Source organism: Canis lupus, chromosome 6 (assembly GCF_011100685.1).
Source record: "Canis lupus familiaris isolate Mischka breed German Shepherd chromosome 6, alternate assembly UU_Cfam_GSD_1.0, whole genome shotgun sequence".
NCBI lineage: Eukaryota > Metazoa > Chordata > Mammalia > Carnivora > Canidae > Canis > Canis lupus.
In genome coordinates this window covers 28,790,202-28,798,547 of record NC_049227.1, presented here as the reverse complement: position 1 = coordinate 28,798,547, position 8,346 = coordinate 28,790,202, and positions in this window count along the sequence as shown.

The following is an 8,346-nucleotide window of genomic DNA, read 5'->3' as shown; positions in this document are numbered from 1 at the left end:
TGTGCCTGGGAGGATCGGGGCCACCAGGGAGCAGGGTCCTCACAGGATAAACGGCTCCCTCTGAGCAGTACACCTGACAGGTGCACACACCTGAGAATCAGCACAGCAGGGCCCTTCCCCCTAGTATCCAAGATCCATAAATAACTTATTAAACTCAGCAGCAATGAAACAATCCAATCATGAAATGGGCAAAAGACATGAACAGAAACTTCACAGAGGAAGACATAGACATGGCCAACATGCACATGAGAAAATGCTCTGCATCACTTGCCATCAGGGAAATACAAATCCAAACCACAATGAGATCCCACCTCACGCCAGTGAGAATGGGGAAAATTGACAAGACAGGAAACCACAAATGTTGGAGAGGATGCGGAGAAAAGGGAACCCTCTTGCACTATTGGTGGGAATGTGAACTGGTGCAGCCACTCTGGAAAACTGTGTGGAGGTTCCTCAAAGAGTTAAAAATAGACCTGCCCTACGACCCAGCAATTGCATTGTTGGGGATTTACCCCAAAGATCCAGATGCAGTGAAACGCCGGGACACCTGCACCCCGATGTTTCTAGCAGCGATGTCCACAATAGCCAAACTGTGGAAGGAGCCTCGGTGTCCACGGAAAGATGAATGGATAAAGAAGATGTGGTTTATGTACACAATGGAATATTACTACGACAAATACCCACCATTTGCTTCGATGTGGATGGAACTGGAGCGTATTGTGCTGAGTGAAGTAAGTCAATCGGAGAAGGACAAACATTGTATGGTCTCATTCATTTGTGGAATATAAAAAATAGTGAAAGGGATTATAGGGGAAAGGAGAAAAAATGAGTGGGAAATATCAGAGAGGGTGACACAACATGAGAGACTCCTAACTCTGGGAAACCAACAAGGGGTAGTGGAAGAGGAGGTGGGCGGGGGTTGGGGTGACTGGGTGATGGGCACTGAGGGGGGCACTTAATGGGATGAGCACTGGGTGTTATACTATATGTTGGCAAATTGAACTCTAATAAAGAAAATACAAAAATAAAAAAAAAATGGATCCTCTGCCCAAAACTTATGAGATGCTATACTTTTGTCAGCAGCTCTGGCTGTTAAGATTCTGGGGCATCCCAGACTCTACTCCCCAGAAGCCAAAGTAATCTACAGCACTGATATTTCCACCAAAAATGCTGCTCTCAAGGAGACCAGTAGCCAAACCTCTGTCATAGTCCAAATATATGTTCTCTCAAATGATAATTTGGGGAAAAAAAACTGACAAAAGGTACCCAACATTTGGTCCCAGAGAGGGGAAAAAACAATGCTGAAAATCTAATAATTGTTGGTTTGATAAAAAGAGTTCTGGTTTGGATCAAGTAACAATCTGGCCCTACTAGAAGTTCTGAAATTCCCACTAACAATTGTACATGCATTAAACCTTTGGTCTACTGACACAGTATAGTGTTTGTGAACAAATGGTGGGGAAGAGTGACTACCTCACTTGTCCCACGTGTCCAAAGTATGATCCAAGGAAACCTGTTCACACAAATGGATTTCGTACAGCTCCCCATCTCCTACATATTAATATGTTTTAGTCATGGTTTGTATGTTTTTTTTTTAATATTTTATTTATTTATGATCGACAGAGAGGGAGGGAGAGAGAGAGAGAGAGAGGCAGAGACACAGGCAGAGGGAGAAGCAGGCTCCATGCACCGGGAGCCCGACGTGGGATTCGATCCTGGGTCTCCAGGATCGCGCCCTGGGCCAAAGGCAGGCGCTAAACCGCTGCGCCACCCAGGGATCCCGGTTTGTATGTTTTATCACTGGACCAAACTTTGGTCTTGTAGACCAGCCAATGCTTCTGCTGTTGGAAAACATTATGCCTACCTGGGGAAACACCTCTTGAACTTCGTAGTGATCAGGGAACCCATTTTACTGGTTAGCTCATCAATATATAGGTGCTGTTGGGCTGGTTTTTACAACATTTTCTTCCCCATTACCAAATATTTTATTTTATTTTATTTTATTTTGAGAGAGAGAGACAGCATGAGTAGGATGAGAAGCAGATGGAGAAGCAGACTCCCCCCAACCAGAGAGCCTGATGTGGGGCTCGATTTCAGGACTCTGGGACCATGACTGGGGCAGACACCTAACCCACTGAGCCACTCAGCTTCCCCTTTTATAGCACTTTCATTGTGCAAACCGTAGGAGCTGTGGGCAGGCCATCCTAAGATGAGCCATTCATCTCATAAAAGATGAAAGATTTATTATTATTATTTTTAAAATTATTTTATTACTATTATTATTTTTTAATAAGCTCCACGTCCAGCCTGGGGTTTGAACTCATGACTCTGAGATGAAGGGTAGCATGCTCTACTGCCTGAACCAACCAGTGCTCCAGGATTTTCTTGAGCTGAAGGCACTCGGGACCCTGCAGGCTCAAAAGTAACTTTTTGCCACTCTCTTAACTACACAGAAGAATGTAAATTGGGGATCTTTTCCTGGAATAAGGGTTATTATGAGAGATGACTTTTATCTGCATGACCCATCTGTAGGGCAGGGCAAACATCTAATTCTCAAACATCTGCTCTTCTCATTATCCTGTGAAGTACCTTCCTTTCCCTTGAAATCCCTGACCCCTATCCCCTTCTTAGTTCAGGATGACCTGTGTGCCACATTCTACCTGTTTTGGGAATTTCTATGTCTATGTGGATTCTCTGTAAATACAAAACTAAATTTAATTTTCTCTTGTTAATCTGTCTTGTGTCAGTTTGATTCTTATCCAGCGAGGAAGACCTTGGAGGGGACAAGAATTCTTGCTTCTGGGCAATACCATCCTCAATCCTGAGAGTCAGTTGCACACACTAATAGCACTATTAAGATTCAATAGGCAGGGCAGCCCCAGTGGCGCAGCGGTTTAGCGCCACCTGCAGCCCAGGGCGTGATCCTGGAGACCCTGGATCGAATCCCACGTTGGGCTCTCTGTATGATGCCTGCTTCTCCCTCTGCCTCTCTCTCTCTCTCTCTGTGTCTCTATGAATAAATAAATAAAATCTTTAAAAAAAAAGAAAGACTCAATAGGCAAAATTTGTAATGGCTCTCCAAATACCCTGCCCTAAAGTACCATTGATTCTTCTAAATCTCACATCCAACCTCTTTGGAACTAACTCGTAGACTCTTACCCTTGGAGATAGCCAAGGGACTTCCAATGCATTTGGCCTCTGCCTCCTTTGCCCCACAGTTGATAAAAAATATGCATCAATAATGTAAAGGCCTGGGACACCTGGGGGGCTCAGGGGTTGAGTGTCTGCCTTTGGCTCAGGGCATGATCCTGGGGTCCTGGGATCAAGTCCTTCAACGGGCTCCCTGCAGGGATCCTGCTTCTCCCTCTGCTTATATCTCTGCCTCTCTCTCATGAATAAAAAAATAAAATCTTAAAAAAATTCTGTAAAGGACTAATTGCTTCTATCGAAAGTAGCTCTGTGGGGCGCCTGGGGGACTCAGTCGGTTAAGAGTCTGACTCTTGGTTTCAGCTCATGTCAGGATCTCGGGGTTCTGAGATTGAGTCCGGAGAGGCTCTGTGCCGAGTGTGAAGTCAGCTTGGAATTCTTTCCCCCTCCCACTACATCCTCCTCTGCTCCTTCCTTTGCTCATGTTTGTTTGATCTCTCTCTCTCTCTCTCTCTCTCTCTCTCAAATAAATAAATTTTTTTTTAAAGTAGCTGTGCTTTGGTAGAGCAATCTTCCCAATACGCTCCTGGGAGATGATGTCCTTAAGCAGCACACTTTGCAACCTGGAGATTTTGAGAAAAGACACCTCCAAAAAGACCCTTCAACCTTACTGGAAAGGTCCTTATGAGATACTGCTAACCAACCCTTGTGCTACCAAATCCCAGAGAACAGACTCTTGGATCCCAGTGACATATCTAAAGAAGGCTACAAACCCGGATTGGACCTCCACACCATCTGGTGATGTGAACATAAATATTTCCTGGTTGAAGTAGATGACATCTCGAGAGACGGTTTTCCTGAGATGTCCTGACCAGCCCTGATACCTTTCTCTCATTATTACCTCTTCTCACTTTCACCTGAAAAGAACATTTCCTTGTCCACATTTCCCAAACCCATGCGAAGGGGAAGACTTTTCTTCTGATCATGGCCTTTTGGAAACAGCCTCATTATGATCCTGTGATGTCACTTGCTTTTTCTGAAGGGTTAGATGGTCCAGAAATCATAAAAGTCCTTCTTAAATCTCAACTGTAAGTGCTGCTGGGTTCTTTCTTATCCAAACTCATGGTCTCTGAATTTACAACTTTACAGACTGTATAATTCAATAACATTTATTTTCAAAAGGTTTTTTTTGAGATAACAATAGTTTTATTTTATTTATCTTTTCCCCAAGATTTTACTTATTTATTCATGAGAGACAGAGAGAGAGAGAGGCAGAGACCTAGGCAGAGGGAGAAGCAGGCTCCATGCAGGAGCCCAATGTGGGACTCGATCCCGGGTGTCCAGATCATGCCCTGAGCCAAAGGCAGATGCTCAACTACTGAGCCACCCAGGCATCCCTCATGACTGCTTTTAAGCAGAGACTTCCAGGAGACATACATGAGTCTGGGTTTGCCTTCATTAAGAGAAATTTTTCTTCCCTAGGTCAGAATAAGTGCCAATAAATATTTTCATTTGGCTACCTTTAGACTTAGGATCCTGGTTTAGAACCAACATACAGTTTAGAAACATGTTACTTTTGATTCTGTACTTGTCTGTCAATCTTTTGTTAAAACAATGTACCAAAAAAGGTGATGCTGGCTCAGTGCTTTAAGATGATCTCCAGCACACATAACCTTGAGAAAACACAGACTTCAGAAGGGAAGTGTGTGAGACCTTTCCCTCTGTACCCTCCTTCCTACTCAAATGTGACCTTACATGGTTTCCCAACCGCTATGTGCTTTCCTTCCAACGAGGGACATTATAATCAGGAAAAGTACATCCTGGGGCGCCTGGGGGGTTCAGTCAGTTTAGTGGCTGCCTTCAGCTCAGGGTGTGATCCGAGGGTCCTGGGATCAAGCCCCGCATCGGGATCCCTGCTCCACCGGGAGCCTGCTTCTCCCTCTCCCTCTGTCTGCCACTCCCCCTGCTTGTGCTCTCTCATTCTCCCTGTCAAATAAATAAATAAATAAAAATCTTAAAAAAAAAAAAAAGGAAAGGTCCTTCCTGGCACTGAGGAACAAAAACCACTATATACAAAAAAAAAAAAAAAAAAAAAAAAAGCTAACACTTGATCTGTGATGCCTTCAAGGAAAGCCTTTGAACAAAAGGGAGAAATGTGAATATTGATATAGGGTAACCTCACAAGGTGGAATCAGGATGCTAGAAGGGGAAGCTGGTAGTGGGAGCCCTTCTACCCAGAGTCAGTTACAGGAAGAATTGTCAATCACAGATCCCTAGGGAAGTATCCCAACAGGAATCATTACAGGCCCCAAAGGAGAAAGACGTACATCGCATCTCCTCCCAGACATCAACCACCTTGCAACTTAGCCAGTGAGGAACCACCATCAGCCTGAACCCTTCTCTCCAAGGGACTTTTTGTTCCAGCACTTATCACACAAATTTGTGTGCCATAGGTCTCTCTCCATTAGGCTGTTAGCTATTTCTTTTTCGCTTTTTAAAATAAATATATTTATTTATTTTTACAGAGAGGGAGAGAAAGTGTGTGTGAGCCTGGGAGGCAGGGGACAGGAGCAGGGTGGTGCAGAAAGAGAGGAGCTTGCTTAAGAGAGCTCCATGCTCAGCACGGAGCCCTACGTGGGGCTGGATCTCATGACCCTGAGATTGTGACCTGAGGCAAAATCAAGAATTGGATACTTAACCGACTGAGCCACCCAGGTGCCCCTGTGCCCTGTTTCTAAGAACTGCTCAAATGCATCCAGAGCCAAGGCTTTCAGCACATAGTGTATGTTCAAATGCTTCAGTCATGAAGCCCTATCTCTGGACTTTCAGTCCCCTACGCTATCCTGTATCATATACTGATTTGCCTGCCACCTAGTGGGTGTATGACCTTAACAAGTCCCTCTTTCTCCATTTCCTTCCTTTTTTTTTTTTTTTTTTTTAAGATTTTATTTACTTATTTATGAGAGACACAGAGACAGGCAGAGACACAGGCAGAGAGAGAAGCAGGCTCCTCTCAAGAAGCCCAATGTGGGACTCGATCCTGGAACCCCAGGATCACACCCTGAGCCAAGGGCAAACGCTCAACCACTGAGCCACCCAGATGTCCTTTCTCAATTTCTTCAACTATAAAACACAGATAGTGGATGCCTGGGGAGCCTGATGTGAGACTGGATCCCAGGACCCCAGGATCATACACTGAGCCAAAGCCAGACACTCAACCACTGAGCCACCCAGGTGCCCCTATACGCCTATTTTTTTTAACACCAAAATGTATAAAATAGGTGTTTTAAAGAAAGTATGTATTTACTTTTCTTTGATGAACATGCTGTTACTTAAAATAACAATAGCACTGGTTAATAGTAGCAGGAAACTAATTTTAGAGTCTAAAAATTATGGAGTTCTAACACATATTCAGGAAATTATAATTCTTCAACCTCTGGGGCTCAGTAGAAGAACTCTGTAAAGGGAAGACTCACCACTGGCCATCTTTTATGTACTAGAACAGCTCATTCTCTTGTACTTATTGCAACTCCTTCAAGAAAGAGTTAACTATGCAACAGAAAAACACTGTATTCTATTCTCTAGAGTATTTCTTTTTCTGTCTGTCCATTTTTAGTTTAGGCTTGGAACAGTCATATTTTCCATTTGTGTTATGATAAAGTTCTCACTAGTGGGAGTGTTCCCAGTATAAGATCCTATGTGAAGGGGCACCTGGATGGCTCAATGGTTGTCTCTCTGCCTTTGGCTCAGGGCGTGATTCTGGGGTCCTGGGATCGAGTCCCACATCGGGCTTCCTGCATGGAGCCTGCTTCTCCCCCTGCCTATGTCTCTGCCTCTCTCTGTGTGTCTCTCATGAATAAATAAATAAAATCTTTAAAAAAAGATACTGTGTGACGCTGGTACCCCCATCTTTGTTTTTCGTTTTATAAAGAGAGAGAGCATGAGCAGGGGCAGGGCAGAGGGAGAAGAGAGAGAGAGACTCTCAAACAGACTCTGTGCTCAGCATAGAGCCCAACACAAGGTTTGATCCCATGACCCTGAGATCATAACCTGAGGCAAAACCAAGAGTTGGTTGCCCAACTGACTGAGCTACCCAGGTGCCTCCTCATCTTTGTTTCTAATTAAATCTGGCAGTCTGATTCTTCATGAAGTCTTTTACGGTTCTTAGAATTTTGCATAAACTCTCTATACACTAAGGTATAGTTAGTTCCTTTATATTACTAAAAGGTTGATGATAGTATTAATAGCTTCACTCCAGTGCTTTCTTGTGTGTGTCAGGACTGTGCACACTAACCTCTTTATTTGCATGGTCATTTAATTTTCACAACAGTACTCTGAAAGTACACATCACATTTCCAAAAGAGTGGTTTTATAAAAAAAATATATTCTATGGTGAGTTGATTTATTTTTACTGGGTCTCTTATTCTAAAGAATATTTGTCTTTGTTTTATTTCCATGCATATTTTTTTGGCAGTAGCTCAACAGAATCAAATATTTGTAAGTCAAAAAAAATCCAAAGATTGGAAGAATGTAAACAAAATTTGAGACCATAAAGATTCAATGCTTCATTATGATATTTTCTAAAACAGAAAGATTTTATTTTATTGTTATTTTTAAAGATTTATTCATTTTAGAGGGAGAGACCACAAGTGGGAGGGGCAGAGGGAGAGGGAGAGAGAATTTCAGGCAGACACCATGCTCAGTGCAAAGCCTGACGTGGGGCTAGATCTCAAGACCCTGAGATCATATCCTGAGCTGAAACCAAGAGTTGGATACTTAACCAACTCCACCACATAGGTGACCTTAAAACAGAAAGTTTTTTTTAAAGATTTTATTCACTCATTCATGAGAGACACACACACACAGAGAGAGAGAGAGAGAGACTGAGGCAGAGACACAGGCAGAGGGAGAAGCAGGCTCCATGCAGGGAGCCCGATGCGGGACTCAATCCCAGGACTCCAGGATCATGCCCTGTGCCAAAGGCAGGTGCTAAACCACTGAGCCACCCAGGGATCCCAAAACAGAAAGGTTTTAAAAAATATTCAAACTCTGCAAGAAATATTAAGGGGGACCCTGTAAAAGAGAGAGCCCAAAGAAACAATCCACAAAAAACAGGGACTGTATAGGTAAAAAAAATTCAAACTGATAGTTTGCTAAATGATGCTTAGTAGAAAGTCATAAAATCTGAGAACTAAAAAA